Genomic DNA, 22,532 nt, shown 5'->3' on the forward strand with positions numbered 1-22,532 from the left:
CGAGAGACGCTGACATCTCTCCAAGAATCTTCTCCATATAAATTCTCATCCTCTCTTCAAATCCTGCTCTGTATTCTCCTTTAAAAATGAATTCCTATATACTTCTTCACAACTTCACAACTACCAACTCTATATTACTTTCCAGATATCTAAAAAATATCCTTCTTACCAAACTACTTGTCACCTCAAACAACCTAGTTGTCAACTCAAACAAATCAAAATATGCTTCTAAGAACACACTTGAACTGTCTTTCTAAACAATGAAATCCTCTTAAAAACGCCTGTTATATGAATCACCTCACTTAGCTACAATGTCCTCCTTTTGAAATATGTCCGTGAATTTCCTGACACAACTTAATTGGCCTTAGCCCAAACCCCCAAGAGGGCCGCCACACGTAACGTAAGTACGGCGTCCTCGCTTGTGCAAGATTTCAAAATTCCCCTCTCGAGCTCCAAAACACCGGAGGCGCGAGAGGAAACAGATGCGCTCGAGCGCTGCTACCCAACGTTAAAGCCCACTTGATTGCTGATCAAGGAAGCCTTGCGCATTCATCAACCACACACGCTCGGAGTGCGCTCCGCATTTAAAAACCAACACCCAACGGTACCCGTCTTTGAACCGCTTAATCAATATTACTGTCAATCGCCCTCAAGCTTCTTTTCTTTAAAAAACTGTAATAATACGCGCTACGCTACCTTTCTACCAAAAACATTATTTACTCCGCCAAGATTAAATCAAAACATCGCTTCTTCTGATATAAATTAACATTATCTTAAAACAAACAACCACTTCTCATTCTCCTCTCATTTTTCAATCATACTAGAAGGCAAACTTACAAAGAAACATATTAATATACTGATGTTTCCAAACATACCACATTCATAAAGAAGAGATATATAAATGTACTTATCTGTGCTTGAGCAGCAACAAAAGAAGTAGATGGCTGCCTGTTCTATGATTATATGCATGTTCTGCGTTCTAGAGCTAATGAGTATTCTAATACTAGAGTTTGTTGCTGCTGTGTTTGAGGAACAAAAACGTGTTATGCATAATATTGGCCTCCGGGCCTTGCCATAAAATTGAAATATACAACTGTATCTTGGACAAAGAACTGGATACCCTGTTTCTCACAGTAACTTGGTTGCATGAATCCTCTGCCCCTGACATCCTAAAGGCACTCCTACCTGATTACGAGATTCTTAGACTGGTCTGCGCTAATAAGAGGGGAGGGGGCATATCGATAATTCATAAACTATCACTAGGCAGCACGATGCATGCTGTAGATATAGACCACTGAGAAGCATACTCTTTTTCAATAAAGGCTGACGAGAAGCAGACGGTTAATTGCTTTCTGATTTACCGACTACCTGTGGCAGTCTCAGGTTTCAGCGAGAGCCTTGTGGAACAAATGGTCAACCAGCGCTGCATTACAACAACCTGACTATCTCAGGAGACCTAAACCTAAATTTTGATAATCAAATGTGTAGGGAAGCACAAGCCCTATGTCAAGAGCTTGCCGGGCTCCAATTAGATATTAAATCTACGCATGCAACTCATCAACTACCGTGAATTCCCGGCTGATGGAGTTTTCTCTGTGGTTACGCTTGAACTAACGCTCGAACCGTTCAAGCAAACCGACGACCAAATTCAAACAAAAGGAACTGCCACTGCTGCTTAACTGACGACTGGATTTTTCTACAGTACTGTTCATAAACGTGCAGATTTGTTCAAGTCACGTGTCCATCACCACTTAGGGCTTTCATCGAAGAACCCTTGCTTTCCCGCGCAACTTACCTAAAAGGCTTCCTCTGCATTATTGTTTGTCCTGATGATGGTCTTATTGACTCCTGCAACAAAGACCGAAACGTCGACTCTTCACATCGTCTCCTAAGGACATTTGTGTTTTCAAGAGCTTCTTTTCACCAGTAGTTGGTTTCAGTTGCTCTTCCCTCAATGATTGGAGACTATGTTATTGTTATGAATTGATTTGTTGATTCTGCCATATATCTGTTCATGACAGTTCTGTGAGTGATCAAATCACATGTTAATTCCCCTTAAATTGAATCTTGAAATATAAAATAATCTATATTTTCATATATACTAGGATTTCCGTGTGTTCTTTTCTTCTTTCCTTTTACTCAATTGAATGTTAAATCTGTATAGATGTCTTGTTGATACGCCTGAGTAAGATTGATTATAACATACTCCAAGACTAATGCGTATGAACAAATGAAAATACTGAATCAAGTAAATCCCTTGTAGACACCCTCTACCTTACATCACACATCTACTAGGGCACTTATTAGACCCCAGTTTTTCCAACTGCTCAGGTCTGGCAGTTAAACCTCCAACGGCGGTCCCTTGGTCCGACCACTATCTTTGTGGCTTTTTCCATCTCCCTATCTAGGCCATCCCCTACAGTGAGTTTAACATCCAACAATGAGCTCAGCTTCACACAGGCCCTACAGTCAAATCACCCCTCCCTAGGCCAAGGCATGAATGAGGCGAGTCAAGCAATCGATAGATGGATCACAGAAGTACTTAATGTGGTTGCCCCATGGACTTCTAGTACCCAGTGAAGACGCAACAGGGCCGCGCGATGGATTAACGAGACTTTAAGGATGGCTAGAAAGTCCTGCAAATGTTTGGAGCGCAAATGGAGGTTGGCTTCCTAGACTCAGATATAGCGGCCTACAAGCTCAATCTAAAGCACTATCACTCACTTATAAAGAAGACATGGCCTGCCTTCTACACGGAGAGGATTGAGCAAGCAGAAAATTCCTCTAGGGAACTCTTTGGTAATCTCAAAGAGCTATCTTCACTAGAGAGAACAGTAGCGCCGGCCTCTAGTTCGGAGGAATCGTGCAATCAAATTGCCGCTGAAAAAGTATCAAAAATCTACGACACCTTCCCTGCTGATGTTCAAAATGGCTCTATATGCCAAACTGAACAAGTACTGGAGTGGGGCAAAATTGTCTCACACAATTCCATTTTCCTCTCTAGAAGAGCTGAAAAAGGTAGATCTAAGTATAAAATCAGGCTCCCAAAGGATCCATCTACACCAAAAGTAATTTGCATAGGGTTAGATACCATACTACCCTGTGTTTAACAGTTGTTAGAAATCTCTTTTCGGAAAGGGTAGGTCACAGACATTGAAGCAAGCAATTGTTCTACCCCTGAAAAAAAAAAGACAGCAGATGGGAATCTACCGGAGAACTTGCTGCCGGTCGCATTGCTCCCTTAATTGTCAAAAATAGATGAAAAAGTGGTAAATTCACAGCTGGTTGCACAAATCAATCAACACAACCTATTACACCCCACGCAATCAGGTTTTAGAACAACCTACTCAACAGAGTCGGCACTGCTCTATGCTACTGAGACGGTGCGAAGGAGAGTGAATGAAGGTCTGACGACCTTAGTGCAGCCTTCGACACAGTAAATGTAAATGTAAATCCAGTAAATGAATAGCGCACGAATCACTCCCGAAGGGGTATCTCGGCGCGGGGGACCGTTGGGAAGATTGAGCGAGCTATTGCCCAGAGTCGCATGGTGCTGGGCAGACTCCTGCCGCCGGGGATCGAACCGTGATCCCCAGCGTTCATCGGCAGTCGCTCTGGCCGCGCCGCCACACCTCTCCCCATGAGCTTTGTTGCACTGACTCAGAAGGGGGGGGCATGGACGGTGCTGTCCTTAACTGCATGTATTCTTACTGCATAGTCATAGCTTTCAAGTTACACAACCTCCACATACCTCCAAACACATCACTTTAGCACAGGGGGTGCCTCAGGGCTCAACCTTGAGCTCTACTCTTTTCAATCTATACATCGCCCCCTTAGCTAGGATTGTGGAAAAACACAATGACACAATGGTGTCATATGCAGATGACATGCAGCTAGTGGTCACCCTGGCTCTGAATTCGGTGCTAGCAGCCAGTAGCTTTGCAGACTGATTAAAAGATCTGGCCTCTTGGATGAAAGGCAATTGCCTGAAACTAAATGGTAATAAGAACGTGATACTGATAGTAGGGAACACTCTATCCATTTGGTCCTCAGCCTGGTGGCCAACAATCTTAGGCCCGCTTCCCACCTCTAAGAGAGAGGTGAAGAACTTGGGAGTCTGAATAGATTCCACACTTTCCTTTGAGACTCACATCAAGAAAGTTGCAGGCAGGTGCTTCGGAATCCTGAAGACTCTAAGGAAAACTCTTGATATTCTCCCTATGTCAGCTAGGAAAACCCTGACCCACGCTCTCGTTACAGCACAACTAGATTATGGAAATATGCTTTATCTGGGTGCAACCAAAAAAGGACTCCATAAGCTGCAATGTATCCAGAACGTAGCAGCTCGCTTGGTCTTGAGTCTGCCGAGAAGGGCATCCTGGACTCACTACACTGGCTGCCCATTCAGAAACGGATCTAATTCAAGGCACTATGCGTTTGCCACCGTACCTTGCAGGGCAAAGGCCCAATTTACCTGCAGGACCTTCTAACCCCCTATAATCCTGAACAGCATCTTAGATCCACCGGGACTCACTTGGTGAAAGTTCCGAAGATATAGAAACACAAATGGGTGCACGTTCTTTTGGCTACCTGGCAGCAAAAAGCTGGAACGCCCTACCCCTGTCCCTCCGTGAGGAACCATCAGATAGCCTCTCCCGTAAAAAAATGTAAAACGCAGCTCTTTCAAACGTGAGTGGTTTTTGGCTACCCACGTCCTCTTATGTGCTAATTTCCAGAGTTGTTAGATAGAGAAAGTAGCTAGGGGCACACCAGTGGTGTAACCAGGTGCTCTAAAAATGCAGAATAAATAAATACAGACCTCTGTCTCTTTTGAACATGGACTATAAGATCCTTGGAAAGGTCACTGCCAAAAGGCTTTTACCATACTTCCCCACTTTGGTCCACCCTGATCACAACGGGTTTATCCCAGGGACGGATACATTTTTGAACTCTGACGTCTCTTTTGCCTCCTAGAGGAAAACCTGCAGGTGCCTCCACCGAATACTGCCCTTTCGCACGATATTGAAAAGGCATACAACACCTTAGGCTGGTCCTACTTGCAGAAGAAATTGTGGATAATGGGGCTGGGTCCTGTGATAATGTGTTGGATAGCCCTGCTCTATGTTGGCCCAGTAGCATGGGTCCGTATGGGCAGTGAGATCTCAGCCCAGTTTCACATACAGGGGTACAAGGCAGGGACGTCTGTTATCGCCACTCATTTTTGTGCTGGCTCTGGAACCAGGGTTCACAGTTGGGAAGCTGTATCCCTGTATGTGGATGACACGTTAGTGTACCTCCGGGACGCAACTGGTGACCTCCCCGGGTAATGGCGGTGTTGGAGGATTTCATTGGGGCTTAGGGCTTAAGATTGAACTGGGCAAATTCCTGTTAATCCCCTATGCGCTGCCTTAGGCAGGTGTGATGGGATGTGCTGCCCCCACTGGCAGTGGATTGGCGCCTTGACTCCTTTCGGTACTTGGGAGTAAACACGTATCACACTGATGATGATTTCATACAGGATAATCAGGGGACCATGGTGGCCAAGATTTGCAGCTCATTGAGTTTTTGAAGCTCCCTGACGCTCTCTACACAGATAGCCAGAGCAAAAATGCTGATAGTACCCAAACTATTGTACCACTTCTCGGCCCTCCTGGTTTGCCTCCCCCATAAGTTTTTCCATGACTTTGAATCTTCCTATGGGACCTGATCTGGGGACAAGGCAGCAAGAGCGTGGCACTAGGCAAACTCTACGCCCTGCTCAAGTGTGGGGACGGCACACTAAGATGTATATTACGCAGCCAAGCAGTTGCAGTAGCCAATAACGCCTGAGCAGTTGGTCATACAGAGTGACTTGAGGGACTGCCCTGTGGTGGACCGTCCGCGGGACCCACGTTGGACCGGTCGCCTGTTTATGGCAGCGAGGCACCGCTAGCACATGTATGTTTAGCTCAATCATCTCCCACCTCTGTATTCACCAACCTTGCCTGCCTCTATGGGCACTGCCGGCTTTACATCAGGTGGCTGAACAGCACAACATCAGAGCATGGGGAGAGGCAGGTTTATGGTACTATGAGACTCGAACACACACAAGACCTTCCAGGAACTTTTTGTTCAGTATGGCCTCAATGATTGTCAGTTCCTATCCTAAAATGCACTGTATGCCTTGCTGGGTGTGCTTTAGGGGTCGGATCGCATGCAGCCTGACCTATTTCTAGCATTGCATTCTTTGCTCACTCATGACTGTGGCAGGTGTTTCATAACAGTGCTCTAAAGAACAAGTTACTTACCTTCTGTATCACATTATCTAGTAGAGGCAATATCTAGCTGGCGATTCCTTAGCTTCAAATTTCCCAGGCGTCAGACTGGATCCGTAAACGTTTGCATGAGTAGTACCCCTGCACGCTATTGAGTTGTTCAGTTCTGTTCTGCGGATGTGACTTTGCGGTCCCCTATATAGGCGCCACCCAGGTTCGCTGATGCCAGTTACTTTTCTCGACTTTCCACACCAGAAGCGCAGAGCCAAGAAGTGAACTGACTGTGTGTCCATACTAGGGCCCTGAAAAGGGAGCAACCCTATCCCTATAAACATGTCCGCAGAACGGGGAGGCATGGGTGGGTCTGTAAAGAATCTGTAGCTAGATTTTGTCTCTACCAGATAATGCGTAACCGAAGTAACAGATTCCATATCGTTGAATAGATACCCAAGCCTTACCATTCTGGCAGAGGGCTGTGGACAAATTTCTAGACTAAAAAGTCCTACAGGACCGAACATGTGAAATGCCCATCCCTGCGGACCTGACTGTCCAAGCAGTAGTGCTTAGCAAATGTGTGCAAGGAAGACCAAGTTGCTGCCTCAGAGATGTCCAGGACTGGCACCCCATGAGTTAACGCCATGGTCACAGCCTTCCCTCTGGTGGAATGTGCCCCTAAGCCCTCAGGAGGCTTGTTTTTAGCCAAGGCATAGCAGATCTCTATAGAGAGAACGACCCAGCGTGAAGTGGACCATTTCTTTAATACCCAACCATTGTTAGCTCCCGCATAGCCCACAAAGAGTTGGTTGTCCACCCAGAACACTTTTGTACAGTCAAGGTAGAACGACAATGCTCTTTTTGGGTACAGATGATGGACATGCTCCTCTTCCTTAGAGGGATGTGAAGGAGCATAAAGGGTGGGCAATGAGACTGACTGACCCAAATATAATGTGGTCACCAGTTTAGTAGGAAAGAGGCCTGGATGTGAAGCACCACCTTATCCAGAAGTATCATAAGATAGGGAGGCTACGATGATAAAACCTGCAGCTCACTCACCCTATAGGCAGATGATAGTGCCACTAGAAATGCTGTCTTGAGCGTAAGCAACCGGAGGGGACAATTATGTAGCAGCTCAAAGGGAGCACGCATGAGGTACGTGGGAACAAGGTTCAAATCCCACTGAAGCATAGTGAAGGGCGTAGGGAGAAACATATGTAGAGGGGAGAGGATGTGGCCTAACGGCTAGGGCTGTCGACCTCATAACTGAGGAACCAGTTTTGAGTCTTGGCAATGACGCTCAACATCGGCTTGATATCCCTGTGCCTAACAAAAATGAATGTGTCCTTATGTAATACAACTGGTGTTCATGTAAAGCATTCTGATACCTGATACCTTTAGATCAAGTTCGTACTCCGTAAAAACAAAATATGTATAAGCCCTTTCAGGAACCTATTATAGTAGGGGACTTGAATAAAGAAGGTTGGTCAGGCAGCCACAGGAAAGCAGACAGAGCAGAAAGATAACCCTTGAGAGTCCCAGAGATGAGCCAAAGAGGGTCGATAGACTTTTCTATACAATATTTTACACATTTTTGCCAATAGCAGGCGTGTATTTTTTTGGTGGCCGCCTGGCCTCCAGAATAACTGTAGAAAATTGTGGAGGAAGGTCAAAAGCTATCAACTGTCACTGCTCAATCTCCACGCAAGGAGGCTCTTTCTGCTAGGAAACTGGTAGTTTTGCGGGGATTCTGCATATACACAGAACTATGCGCAGGAAAACAGGACCTCGGTGTGTAGGGGCTAAGCCTTTCTACCGCCTCAGTACCCAAAACCTCAAAACTGACTAGCTATAGTGTCATTCTCCTACATAATCACGAAGCTACAAATAATCAGAGAACCCAGAACACAACACTCCCAACTCTCTCTGGAATTGCAGTAGCAAGACATACCCTTTTGCTCACTCACTCACACTTGTCCACAATAGGAATTGTCAGAGTCACTGTTATAGTTCAAAATGTTTATTTTAACTATAGTGCTCTATAATGCAGTATACAAGTCACTACCAGCAGAAAAACGCATAAACCTAAAACAGTTAGGGCCCGATGTAGGTAATTTTTTTTTACCGGTTCAAAAATACCGAACGATACCGAATCGGTATTTCTGAACCGGAAAACGCAATGTAGGTAAAAAGTCGGTAAACAATACCGATTCGGTACCAATCGGTATCCGAAATCGGTAAATACCGAACCGGTATTGTCCGAATCGGAAAACTCCGATTCGGTAACACCCATACACTCCAACGGACCTACAGTCCCATAGGAATGAATGGGAGTTACCGAATAGGAGAATTCCGATTCGGACATTACCGAATCGGTATTTACCGATTTGGTAAAATCCGCCCTGGAAAATTCGAATACAGACATGTGAGCACAGTGAACCAATCAGGGAGACCCACCACACCCAACAACAAAGCCACATGGATTCCAACCAATCAGAAGCAAGTACCACACCCCAGTACCTGTAGCAGGCCACACCCATGCTGGTTCAGAGCAACAGAACAGCAGAGAGAGCTGGAGGTGAGACAGAGGAGCAGGCAGCACTGAGCTCAGCACAGCAAAGACATGATGGGCCAGGAGGCCCAGAAGGATGGATGTGACAGGAAGAGAAAGATCAAATTCAGCCCCACAGAGCTCCAGGTGCTGGTGGAGGAGGTCGTGCAGCACTACAGTCAGCTGTTTGGGAGACATTCACTGCAAGTACCAGAGTTCATCAAGAGGAGCACCTGGCTGGAAATACAGAGCAAGGTGAATGCGCTGGGAGTGACTCACCGTGGAATAGATGACATGAAAAAAAGGTGGTATGATCTGAGGATCACCACCAAAAAGAAGCTTGCCAGCCAGAGGAAGGAATCAGGACACACAGGTGGGGGGAGTAACCGTGCACCACGCCTGACTGAATTGGAGCAGCTTGTTGAATCCACCATGGAGTCAGAGAGCATACATGGGATCGGGGATGCAGATAGCACAGACAGAGCTGCAAGGAAGAAAGGTAAGATGCATGTCAATGCGCCCCACACATTCCCTGTCCCCTTCCCCAATGTAGGAGAATCACTCACAATCCAGTACACATCACAGTAGTCAGCAGCAATGCATCATGGTAGTTGTAGGCATAGACATAAACCTAAAAGCTGCCAATAATGAACACAGCATGCCATTCCACACACACCAAACACAACCAGTTGAGTGACAGATTAACGTGTAGCAGGAATATGTGTGATGAGAACACGCATCTGATCATTGTCCATGTCTCTCCACAGTAGAGACATCGCGCAGAGCAGCGCAAGGAGGAGAGTCCAGAGCACCAACAATGGCACAGACAGAAAAAAGCACAGACACTGCAGGACCTAGCACTGTCCATGAGGACACGGAGACCACGCAAGCACCCTCACCAACGGAGGAAGACGCCAATGCACAGCCACTGTCGCCCCTCCTTTTCGAGACACAGCCAGCAGCACCACCTGCAGGTGCCACAACACCGAGCTCCGGTTCCCCAGTGCATGTGAGGCCAAGGAGGCAGGACGTACTGCCATTGCACATGTTTGACAGCTCTGATGAGGAACCAAGCACACCACCACCGGCTACCAACGCAGGCCAACAGGGTTCAGGGGGGAGTGGCGTTGAAAGAGACCGTGGCCGTAGGGCACGTCAGCAGGATGAGGGGCAGTATGAGCAGGGCGTATTTGCCGGTCTGGAAGCCACAATGGTGAGGGTGCAACGCATACAGGCAAAGGGTATCCTGGCCGTGCATAGACAGGTGCGCATCCTGAACAAAAGGACATCGATCGGGGGATAGGTGCCATGGCGAAGGGAATGGAGGCCATGGGCAAAGGTATGGAGTCAATGGGCAAAGGAATGGAGTCAATGGGCAAGGGAATTGAGTCCATGGCAGAGGGGGTGAGGGACATGGGAGCGCGCATGGGCACCCTCTGTGACACTCTGGAGACTGACCACCAGGAAAGGCGCAGGTACAGGCGCAAGGTACAGGAGCTGAGTCAGTCCATTGACCGTCTGGCAACATCCAATACACTGCTATGCCACCGGTCTGTGACCATGCAGAGTAAAATTGTTCACTGCTGCAGTGACATGTCCAGGGGGATGAGGAGGGTGACCTCCGCCATGGAGGTGTTGCTGACACAGCAGACAGCCACTGCTGGGGGTACGTGTGTACTGGACACGGAGGACTCCACAAGCAGGAGTGAGGCAAGCACACCAGTGCAGGACATTCGTCGGAGCAGCAGACTCAATGATAATGACACGGTTCCCACTGCGCAGGTTGAACCCCAGCCCCGTGGCTCACTCAACACCACACGCAAGCGCAAGCATTGAGGGAATGTTACATGAAAGGGACTGCTCATAGTGAATTCAACTTTGGCAACCCAGTGTGCATGGTGAATTTATTTTTGTTTTTTTGTGGTCAAGAATAGTGCAGTTGTGCACATTAAAGTTAGTGTTACAAGACATGGACATGCCTGTGTGTCTTCTGTGATTCAAAAGTATCTATTGGTTATTTCTGCGCGTCGCAGTCTTCCATCTGTTGCAGGTGCTGCTCCTGCTGCAGCTTGATCGCCTTGTTCAGGCACGTCATCTATGTCCTCATGATAGGTTATTTCGATGTCTGTACCCTCCTTTGTTGCAAGATTGTGCAGCATGGCACAGGTAGCTATTATCTTGCAACAGGTAATTGGGCTATATTGGCGTGCACCCCCACTCTTATGGAGGCACCTGAATCTGCTTTTCAGAAGTCCAAATGTGCGTTCAACAACGCTACGTGTTCTTCGGTGTGCCATGTTGTATCTCCTTTCTCTCATGTTGGATGGGTTCAGGTACGGGGTGAGTACAAATGACCGTAGGGCATATGCACTGTCACCTAGGTGGGTAATGAGAATTTTATTAGTCACATACTCTCAATGTTCCCTTCAGCATGGACTATCATGGTGTCTTGCACATACTTACCCAGCAGGTATCCATCACCAAAGGCGTCTTTAAATCCCACTGTTGGTGAATATGTAGGAGTCATGGCTGCTCCCAGGATATTTTTCAACAATGTCCGTTATTATGTTGCCAGCGTTGCAGATCACCTGCACATTGAGTGAATGTGTGGATTTCCGGTTTCGGTAGATATGTTCCGTGGCTGCAGGTGGGCATAGTGGGATGTGTGTCCCATCGATGCAGCCTATGATGTGCGGAAACTGGGCGAGTTGATAGAACTCGGTCTTGGTCCGAGCGAGTTCTGCCAGGGTCTCAGGGAACTAACTGTATGTAGTGCTCCATCCTGTCCATCATGGCGTTTAAGAATTTCCTGAACATCCTTGATAGGCTGCTCTGAGCCACACCACCGACAGCGGCTATGACATGCTGGTAGCTACCAGAGGCGAGGAGGTGCAGGCAGCACAGCACCTGCACATGTGGTGGGATTGCATGTGCTCTTGGGGTTGGGTGTTCCAAATATGGCTTGAGGTCCCTAGTCAAGTCAAGGATGGTCCTGGGGTGCAGTCTATACCTTTGCAGGATTTCAGCTTCTGTCAATTGGAAGAGGGTGATCCTCTGTCTATATACCTGATCCTCCCTTAGCCAGACCCTCTGTCCTGCTGCCTGTATCCGTAGAAGCCTGGCTATTACGTACAATGCCGCCATTGTGGTTGCACTGTTGCATTTTGGGTCCTACTTTTATATCCTGTTCCTGGTTTCCACCTGCTCCCAGTCCATGGTAAATACCAATTCTTAAATACCGAATTCCATGGAAATCGGTATTTTTATTTTTTGCTACATCTCAATGGCATTTTTTACCACTTGTTATTTACCGAATCGGAGAATTCCGATTCGGACATTACCGATTCGGATTATTACCGATTTTTTTTTCCGAATCGGTAAATATGATTTCGGTAAAATCCGATTCGGATACTACCGATTCGGTGTTTTACCGACAGGTATTTACCGATTCGGTGCCTTTTCCGTCTCCTACATCTCGATTCTCTTTTACCGGTCGGTAATGGCCGGAATTACCGAATTCCGGCCGTTACCGACCGGTATTTGGCGACCTACATCGGGATATTAGCATTGTAGCAAGTAGATAGACTATGAAGGGGGATGCCATTGTATGCAGACAGTGGATAAAGTACTATAAGGCCTAACCACCCTCCCCTTGGAAAGAAGAACTTGTATTATATAAATGAAGATCTCTGGGCTTTGTCAGCAGACCCCATACCTTAGTGTCTAGATGGTAGTTTTACATTATAGGAACTGCATAGATCTTCTCCCTGGAAAGGTCCTTCTCTAAGTGTGTGTTTAACCAACATGCATCCCCAAAATAGCAAAGCACGAGTTTCCAGCAGTCGCAGCTGTGTAGCATGTTTTATCTAAGTGTTTGGGACTGACCAGACCAGAATAACAAGGGGCATTGGTTATCTCTGTGTTCAGACTAAACTCCAGGAACAGGCAGAAAATGCAGAACGCAGACGGTTCTCATGTGAAAAGAAAAGCACAAAGAGAGTATTTCAAAATAAAGTCCTGTAGTATTGTGTGCAAAGGCAGCATCATGGCAGCAGAGCTTATGCTAGCTTAGCAATGTCGATAATGACCCTAAAGGCCATATTACACTCTCCTCTTAGGCAGGTCGCAGCATATGGATGAAAGACCCAAAGAGAGTTCAAAGGTGGCAGAAGAAGCGCTCTAAATTAAAAAAAAATACAAAAAAAAAGAACTTTTGTCATTTACAATTTTGTCGTTCATTACGAACGGGATTGATTTGGAGTTGGAAAATCGATCAAAGTATGTGAACTCAAGAATGCAATTTGTTCTAAAATGTTATTCCTCTTGTTCGTAGCAAAAAGGGATGCCATCCAATCAAGTAGCTCGAAGGAACACATGTTCCTCATAATCCGATGCCTCCAAGAGCATATTCGGGCAGCTTGCGTGATATTCTATGATACTCTGTTTCAAGAGTTGCTGTGCAGCCGCACGGATATTCCATTCAGCCAACACTCCAAGTGCAGCCGCACGCGCCATACGGTTATCCCAAGAACAGACCTGGTCATGGGCCACTAAGGGATGCATTAACAGATCATAATCCGGATCCATACATGATGTATTGGAGAGGCATAAATCCAAGGCCCAATAGAAAAGGCACCGCTGGCAGTAGAACAGAGGTTGCACGCAAGTGAAGTAGGCAAACCGAAAAGTTAATCCATAACTCATGCTAAGCGTCTCTAATGGCAAGCATCCAAAAAGGTTTTGCATTCGGTCAGAGTGCAGTTGCAATTGGCCGGGTCTGTGCAGTACCACAAGATGGGCAGCCATTGCAGAACAGGAGCAGAAGTATCAGCACGCCAGCCGCCAGCCACCAGTGCTAGTATTAAGGAAAACCCACTGAAGGTGCTGGAAATAATAGAATGTATAAAGCTCAGTATTACTACAAAAATCGTCTAAAAAGAAGTCACAAGGCCAGATCCCATAATTTTAAAAAAAATGTGCAAGCCCTTCTGTATCAGATGCAGCTCCCCAAAATAACGTGGGAGATTCGTGTTCAGCAGTGACTGAATTGCACTCGATGTTCTAGCCACCTGTAATTAATTCAAAGGTCTCTTGAGTCAAAGTGAGAGTCACTTCCTGTTGAAACAATAGCGCTTCCACACCCCCACCCGCCAGCTCCGCTCCGACAGCCTCACCCTCGCCGCTGTTCCCCGCATCCAACGAACGACCTCCGGCGGCAGATCCTTCTCCTACCTCGCCACCAAGACCTGGAACACCCTCCCTACCCACATACGGCAGACCCAAGACCTACTCGCCTTCAGAGGACTCCTCAAGACCTGGCTCTTCGAGCAGAAGCAGTACCCCCCACCCCTCCCCTCAGCGACTTGGGACCCTCACGCGTAAGTAGCGCGCTTTACAAGTACTCTAATTGATTGATTGATTGCGTCTGCTTACTTTATTGAAATCTGTTTTTAAAGCTGGAATGGAAAGCCAAATGGAACTAACTACATTCCCTACATTCCCATGCAGGGGTGGAAAAAGCACATTGCTACAACAAGTAACACGTTGTGAAACTGGTACTATACACCGGATACCTGCCCGTAAGCCACAGCAGTCGTTGTTATACAAAATAAGATAACTGCCGTTAGAAAGTTCCTTAAAAAAACAAGCCAGATTAGGTGCAGAATCATTCCAAGCACCGTGCAATTCAACTTGTTTACAAACTGTGGAATCGCAGTCTTACCCTGTTAGGAAAACTTCTGTATCCTCTCATTGACATCTGTAAGTAAAAGGTAGAGGCCATAATTCATGGAGAAAGGGACTACCCAAGGGTTTAAAGGGGCCAATTGGGAAATGTTTCATGCAAGATTTAAATTGAAACAGCGAAAATGGCAGAGAGATAACGCCATGAATTAACCATACAATCAATCAATCAGAGTACTTGCAACGCGCGCAACTTACACGTGAGGGTCTCAAGGCGCTGAGGGGAGGGGGTGCTGCTACTGCTCGAAGAGCCAGGACTTGAGGAGTCTTCTGAAGGCGAGTAGGTCTTGGGTCTGCCGTATGTGGGTAGGGAGGGTGTTCCAGGTCTTGGCGGCGAGGTAGGAGAAGGATCTGCTGCCAGAGGTCGTTTGTTTGATGCGGGGGTCAGCTGCGAGGGCGAGTCTGGGGGAGAGGAGCTGGCGGGTAGGGGTGTGGAAGCTGAGTCTGCTGTTAAGGTAGGCTTGTCCGCAGTTGTGGAGTGCATTGTGTGCGTAGGTGAGGAGCTTGAAGGTGATCCTCTTGTCGACGGGGAGCCAGTGTAGGTCTCCCAGGTGGGGGGTGATGTGGCTGCGGCGGGGGACGTTTACGATCAGTCGGGCGGAGGCGTTTTGGATGTGTTGTAGTTGTTGTAGGGGTTTGGCTGGGATTCCTGCATAGAGTGTGTTGCCGTAGTCCAGTCTTCTGCTGACGAGGGCCTGTGTCACCGTTCATCTTGTTTCGGTTGTGATCCACTTGTAGATCCTGCGGAGCATGCGGAGGGTGTTGTAGCAGGAGGAGGAGATGGCGCTGACCTGCTTAGCCATGGAGAGGGAGGAGTCGAAGATGAATCCTAGGTTGCGTGCATGGTCGGTGGGTGTTGGTGCTGTTCCCAGTATGGTCGGCCACCAGGAGTCGTCCCAGGCTGAGGGGTGGGTCCGAGGATAAGTACTCCGTCTTGTCCGAGTTCAGCTTCAGATGGCTGCTCCTAATCCAGTCGGCGATGACCTTCATTCCCTCGTGGAGGTTGGTTTTGGTGGTGTGAGGGTCCTTGGTGAGGGAAAGGATGAGCTGGGTGTCGTCGGCATAGGAGATGATGCTGAGGTTGTGCTGGCAGGCCACTTGTGTGAGGGGGGCCATGTAGATGTTGAACAGCGTCGGGCTGAGGGATGAGCCCTGGGGGACGCCGCAGATGATGTCGGTGGCTTCGGATCGTAAGGGTGGGAGATGGACACTCTGGGTTCTGCCGGTGAGGAAGGACGTGGTCCAGTCAAGGGCCTTCTCTTGGATTCCGGCTTCTAGGAGGCGTGTCTTTGGCAGACCGTGTCAAAGGCAGCCGAAAGGTCCAGGAGGATGAGGGCTGATGTTTCGCCGTTGTCTAGTTGGCGCCTGATATTATCTGTGGCTTCAATAAGGGCCGTCTCAGTGCTGTGGTTTCGTCTGAATCCGGATGTGGGACGGGTCCAAGATGTTGTTGTCTTCCAGGTGGCGGACCAATTGCCTGTTGATGATTTTTTCGATGACCTTTGCCGGGACCGGGAGCAGGGAGATGGGCCTGAAGTTCTTGAGGTCCTTGGGGTCCGCCTTGGGCTTCTTAAGGAGGGCGTTTTTATTTGTTTTCTCCAGCTTGTGTCCGTAGTAGCGCTCTCCTTCCTGTTTGCCCGCCTACCTCGCCGCCCTCCGACTTCCCTCCCCGCTCCCCGCTTCCCGCCACCACCGCTGACCACGCCCCTTTTTGCCTTCTGTTCCCTCCCCGCTCCCGCCTCCCAGCTGCTCCGCCCACCCGCGCACTTCGCCTTATATGGCGACCGTGCGAACGCGCAGCGGTCACGCCGATTGTGCGCCGAAGGCGCGCCAAAGGTAAGCCCGTCTGCGCCCATCCGCGACCGGACCGCGACCAGCGCCAGGACCCCTGGATCTCGAAGACCCCGACCCACCCGCCTGACGTACTCCGCCGCCACCCTCTTCGCACTCAACACCGACCGACTCCCAGGATGCCACAAAGCCACACCACGACGCACCCACGGACCGTTCAGCTGCCACGCCTGCAAATTCACCTGCATCCGGACCTGCCCCGCACCAGCACCCGCCAAGCCGAACACCAGCAGCACCCACCTCAAGTGCATCCTGCTCAACACCCGCTCTGTCCACAGTAAGCATGAGCGAATTTTGCGGATCTCGCGTTCGCGAATTTTGCGGATTTGCGGATTCGCAATCCGCAAAATCCGCGAATTCTCGCGAATTTGCGGATTTTTTTTTTTGTGTTTGCGCGGGTTTCTGCCAGTTCGCGAGGGTTTTGTACAATGTCGCAAATTGCGAACTTACCTGTCGGGTCGCAAGTTTCGCGAACTTGTTGTTTCTACGTGTCCAGCCTGTTTGGGACACTCTTCTTCATCACTGCCACTCTCTGTCACTACTGCCACTCTCTGACTACTCATGCCACCCTCTGGCCCACCCATGCCACCCTCTGTTTCATCACCACACCCTCTGGTTGTCCAGTGTACATTATTTTCGGCAAAGCAAAGCACACCTTCCCTGCCTCAAGTGACCTGAATTAATTTGGGGCTGATTAATGTGTCACAGAATATTTTTTTAGCTGGCACCTGCTTCCTTAGTGCGCCCTGATTAGTGATCTTTTGCACTTGCTAAGTGCTTTCATTGTTGCAAAATTAGTTACAACACCTGCCCTGCCCCAACTGACAATAATGAATTAGGGGCTGATTAATGGATTTTAACTTCCAGCCTGGCTCCTGCTTGTCTCCCTTAGCTGTAATTCAGGACCTTTGTGGCATATGTGTAACTATTCTGAGGTTCAGAGCAGGGTCACATAATAGTTTCAACTGGCAACTGAACTCTGGAGGGGCCCCTCAGGAAGCACTACAGGAAATGGCTACTAATGATGAGCCTGAACTTTTGAACCTGGTAAGTAGTTACTTTCAGTTTTGCTAAGATCGTATTTCTGCAATTTTGCACTTATTCGCGGGGCGCGAACTCACGCGAACATTGCGAGCAGTGCGAGCAAAATCCGCTGCTCGCGGATTTGCGGATTTTGCGGGAGATTCGCGAATCTCGCGGATTGCGAATTTCCAGAAAATCCGCAAAATCCGCGAGCGAAACGGATTTTCCGCCCATGCTTAGTCCACAGACACGCCATCGAACTCTGGAACCTCCTCGACACCACAGCCCCTGACGTTGCCTTCCTCACAGAGACCTGGATGAACGCCTCTTCAGCTCCCGACATCGCCATCGCTATCCCAGAGGGCTACAAGATCGTCCGGAGGGACCGCAACACCAACCAGATGGGAGGAGGAATCGCCATCATCCACAGGAACACCATCCGTCTCACGACCAGCACCGACAACACCCTGACCACCGCCGAACACCTGCATTTCCAGATCCACACCAACCCGAACACCACCCTCAGAGGCACCCTGATCTACCGACCTCCGGGACCACGCACCCAATTCAGCGAGGACATCGCCGACTTCGTCAGCCCGCATGCCCTCCCCTCCGCTGACTACATCCTCCTGGGGGACCTCAACTTCCACCTGGAGAACAACAACGATCGCAACACCAGCACCCTGCTCGACAACCTCGCCAATTTCGGACTCAAGCAGCTGGTTTCCACTCCCACCCACCTCGCCGGACACACGCTCGACGCAGTCTTCTCATCCAGCACAGACATCGACTTCAGCCACGCCACAGAGCTCCAATGGACGGACCACAGCTGCGTCCACTTCACCTTCAAGAGAACGACGACCCACCACCACCAGCAACAGGCCGCCCGCAGAAGCTGGAACAAGATCACAGCAGACCAGCTCGCCACCTCCCTGAGCCAGCACCCTCCTGCCAGCTCAGCAAACCCCAGCCAGGCCGCCGACAACCTCACGAAGTGGATCAGCAGCTGCGGGGACGAACTCGCCCCGCTGAGGACCCCGCCCTGCAGACCCGGCAGCAAGAAAGCCCCGTGGTTCACCGACGAACTCAAGAGCTCCAAGAAGAACTGCCGAGCCCTCGAAAAAGTCTGGAGAAGGGAGCCAACACCGGACAACAGGACCACCTTCAAGCTGGCCACCCGGAAGCACCACCAGCTGATCTGCGCCACCAAGAAAACTGCTTTCAAGGACCGGCTGGACAACAACGCACACAACTGCAAGGAACTCTTCAACATCGTGAAACAGCTATCCAACCCCAGCGCAGGAAACAACGACATCACCCCATCGCAAGACCTCTGCAACTCCCTCGCTTCATACTTCCACAACAAGATCGCGGACATACACAACAGCTTCAACAACCAACCAACGCACACCAAGACCGAACAACCACTCACCACCACCACCCTCCACGCCTGGACACCGATCAGCACCGAAGACACCATCCGCACGATGAACTCCATCCACTCCGGATCACCGACCGACCCCTGCCCTCACCACGTCTTCAACAAGGCTGACGCTGTCATCGCACCACACCTGTGAGACATCATCAACACATCCTTCGACACCGCCACCTTCCCGGAGAGCTGGAAGCACGCCGAACTCAGCGCTCTACTCAAGAAACCCACAGCGGACCCCACCGAACTCAAGAATTACCGTCCCATCTCGCTCCTCCCGTTCCCAGCCAAAGTCATCGAGAAGACCGTCAACAAGCAGATGGCCGCCTTCCTCGAGACGAATGGATCCCTCGACCCCTCACAGTCCGGCTTCCGAGCAAATCACAGCACCGAGACCGCCCTCATCGCCGCCACCGATGACATCCGAGCCCTGATGGACAACGGAGAAACAGCGGCCCTCATCCTCCTAGACCTCTCCGCGGCATTCGACACTGTCTGCCACCGCACCCTAGTACAGCGACTCAGCAACGTCGGAATCCGGGACAAGGCGCTGGAATGGATCATCTCCTTCCTCGACGGAAGAACACAGAGAGTCTGCCTACCACCGTACAAGTCAGAGGCCACCGAAGTCATCTGCGGCGTCCCTCAAGGATCCTCTCTGAGCCCCACCCTCTTCAACGTCTACATGAGCCCCCTCGCGGCCATCGCACGCCAACACAACCTCAACATAATTTCCTACGCCGACGACACCCAGCTGATCCTCTCCCTGACCAACGACCCCGCCGCCGCCAGAGCCAACCTGCACGAAGGGATGAAAGAGGTAGCCGAGTGGATGACGACCAGCCGCCTGAAACTGAACTCGGACAAGACGGAGGTCCTCATCCTGGGCTCCTCACCCTCCGCCTGGGACGACTCCTGGTGGCCTCCTGCCCTGGGCACCGCACCCAAACCGACAGACCACGCACGCAACCTGGGCTTCATCCTGGACTCCTCCCTCTCCATGACCAGGCAAGTCAACAGCGTCTCCTCGGCATGCTTCAACATCCTACGCATGCTACGGAAGATCTTCTGGTGGATCCCCACCGAGACCAGGAAGACCGTCACCCAGGCCCTCGTCACTAGCCGACTGGACTACGGCAACGCCCTCTACGCCGGCACCACTGCCAAGCTCCAGAAGAGACTCCAGCGGATCCAGAACGCCTCAGCCAGACTCATCCTCGACATCCCACGAACCAGTCACATCTCCGGACATCTGAGAGACCTGCACTGGCTCCCCGTCAACAAAAGAATCACCTTCCGCCTCCTCACCCACGCACACAAAGCCCTACACGACCAAGGCCCGAGCTACCTCAACAGCCGAATCAACTTCTACGCTCCCAAACGCCACCTCCGATCAGCCAACCACGCCCTCGCCGCCGTACCCCGCATCCGAAGAGCGACTACAGGAGGAAGGTCCTTCTCCTACCTGGCCGCCAAGACCTGGAACTCCCTCCCGACCGACCTGCGCCTGACCCAAGACCACCTCTCCTTCAGGAAGAAGCTGAAGACCTGGCTGTTCGAGCAGTAGCGGCACCCCCCCACCCCCAGCGCCTTGAGACCCTACGGGTATGTAGCGCGCTCTATAAATGTCATTGATTGATTGATTGATTGATCGTTGATTTCGGCGTGCTTCCAGCTTTCCGGGAATGTTGCTGTTTCGAAGTAGATGTTGATGACTTTCAGTAGTTGGGGTGCAATGGCTGGGTCTGGTTTGTTGAATATGTGGTGTGGGCACGGGTCTGACGGAGATCCTGAGTGGATGGAGTTCATGACCTTGCGTGTCTCGTCGCCGTTGACGTTGGTCCATGAGGTCAGGCGGTTGTCGCTGGTGGTGTTCGCAGGGGAGGTGGACTCTGGAGTAGTCGGGTGGTCGTGGTGTTGAAGCTGTTGTGGATATCAGTGATCTTACGGTGGAAGAAGATGGCTAGTGAGTCGCACAGTTCTTGTGAGGGCGGGATGTCGTTGGCGCTGGGGTTGGAGAGTTCCTTTACGATGGTGAAGAGCTTTTTGTTGTCTTGTGCTTTGTTGTCCAAGCGGTCTTTGAAGGACGATCTCTTGGCTAATCTGATGAGGTGGTGATGTCTGCGGGTGGCGTCCTTGTGGGCTGCATGGTTGTCCGGTGTGCGTCGTGGACCCATATTTTCTCCAATTTCCGGCATGCATGTTTGGAGGTCTGGAGCTCGTCTGTGAACCAGGTGGCTCTCTTGCTGGCGTGGTTGTTGGAAGGTTTCTTAAGCGGGGCGAGGGTGTTGGCGCAGTCATCGATGCATTGTCTGAGGTTGCGGGCTGCGGCGTCAGGGTTTGTGGGGTCGGTGGGTGGGTTCTGGGCGAGGGTGGTGATCAGCCGGTCTTCGGTGCCTTTTCTCCAGCAGCGGCGAGGCAGCTGTTAGGTGCAGTGGTGCGTGGTTGGTTTCTTGAAGGTGAAATTAATGCAGCTCTGGTCGGTCCAGTGGTGTTCGGTGGTGTGGTCGAAGGTGACGTGGGTGCCTGTGGAGAAGACGGGGTCCAGCGTGTGGTCGGCGGCGTGGGTGGGTACGGTGATGAGTTGTTTGAGGCTGAGGTTGGCGAGGTTGTCGATCAGGGTGGCGGAGTTGGTGTTGTTGTTCTCGAGGTGGAAGTTCAGGTCCCCGAGGAGGATGTAGTCCGTGGAAGCGAGTGCGTGGGTGCTGGTGAGGTCGGCGATGGAGTTGCTGAACTGAGCCCAGGGTCGTCTGTAGACGAGTGTTCCTCTGAGGGTGGTGTTGGGGTCGGTGTGGATCCGGAAGTGCAGGTGTTCAGCGGTGTGGAGGGTGTCGTCTGCGTGGGTGGCGACCTTGAGGGTGGACTTGTGGATGATGGCTATTCCTCCACCGGTTCCATTGGCGGGATCCCTGGGGGTGATCTTGTAGCTGTCCAGGATGGCTATGGCGATGTCGGGGGCCGAGGAGTCGTTCCACCAGGTTTCGGTCAGGAAGGCCACGTCTGGGGCGGAGGTGTCGAGCAGATCCCAAAGCTCGATGGTGTGTTTGCTTGCGGAGCGGGTGTTGAGGAGTATGCAGCGGAGGTGGTTGGGTCCAGTCCTTGGAGGTTTGGTGTTTCTGTCGCAGATGAAGCTGCAGGAGTGGCAGGAGAATGGTCCGTGGGTCCGTTTCGGGGTGGCCTGGAAGCAGGTGTGGTTTCAGCCAGCGTTGAGTGCATGGAGGCTGCTGGCATCGTAGTGGAGTTTGGTGTTGTGGCATTCGCGGGGTCCAGGGGTTCTGGCGCTGGGCGCGGTCCCGGTGCAGACGGGCGCAGACAGGCTTGCCCTAGGCGTGTCATTGGCACTCCAGCGGCGCAGCCGCACAGCTGGCACCATTTGAAGGGGAGCTGGAAGGGAGGAGCAGCTGGGAGGCAGGAGGCAGAAGACGGTAAATAGGCGCGGGGCCGCAGGGGCAGCAGCGGCGGGAAATTGAGCCCCCTCCCTGCCCATAATTGGTCTCCGCTACAGAAAATGGCAAGTGTTCTAATTGTTCAATGTGTAACAGCGTGTATGTAGTATCTTTCATGGACATAAATCTCTGTTTATCAGTTAGATTAAATGGGAAAAACAAAGCAGAAGCGTTCAAATAATCCCATGGTACTTTTCCCATTTTGAGAGTCTGTAACGTCCATGCAAATTGCATGACAG

The sequence above is a fragment of the Lissotriton vulgaris genome, chromosome 5, assembly GCF_964263255.1.
Source record: "Lissotriton vulgaris chromosome 5, aLisVul1.2, whole genome shotgun sequence".
Lineage (NCBI taxonomy): Eukaryota > Metazoa > Chordata > Amphibia > Caudata > Salamandridae > Lissotriton > Lissotriton vulgaris.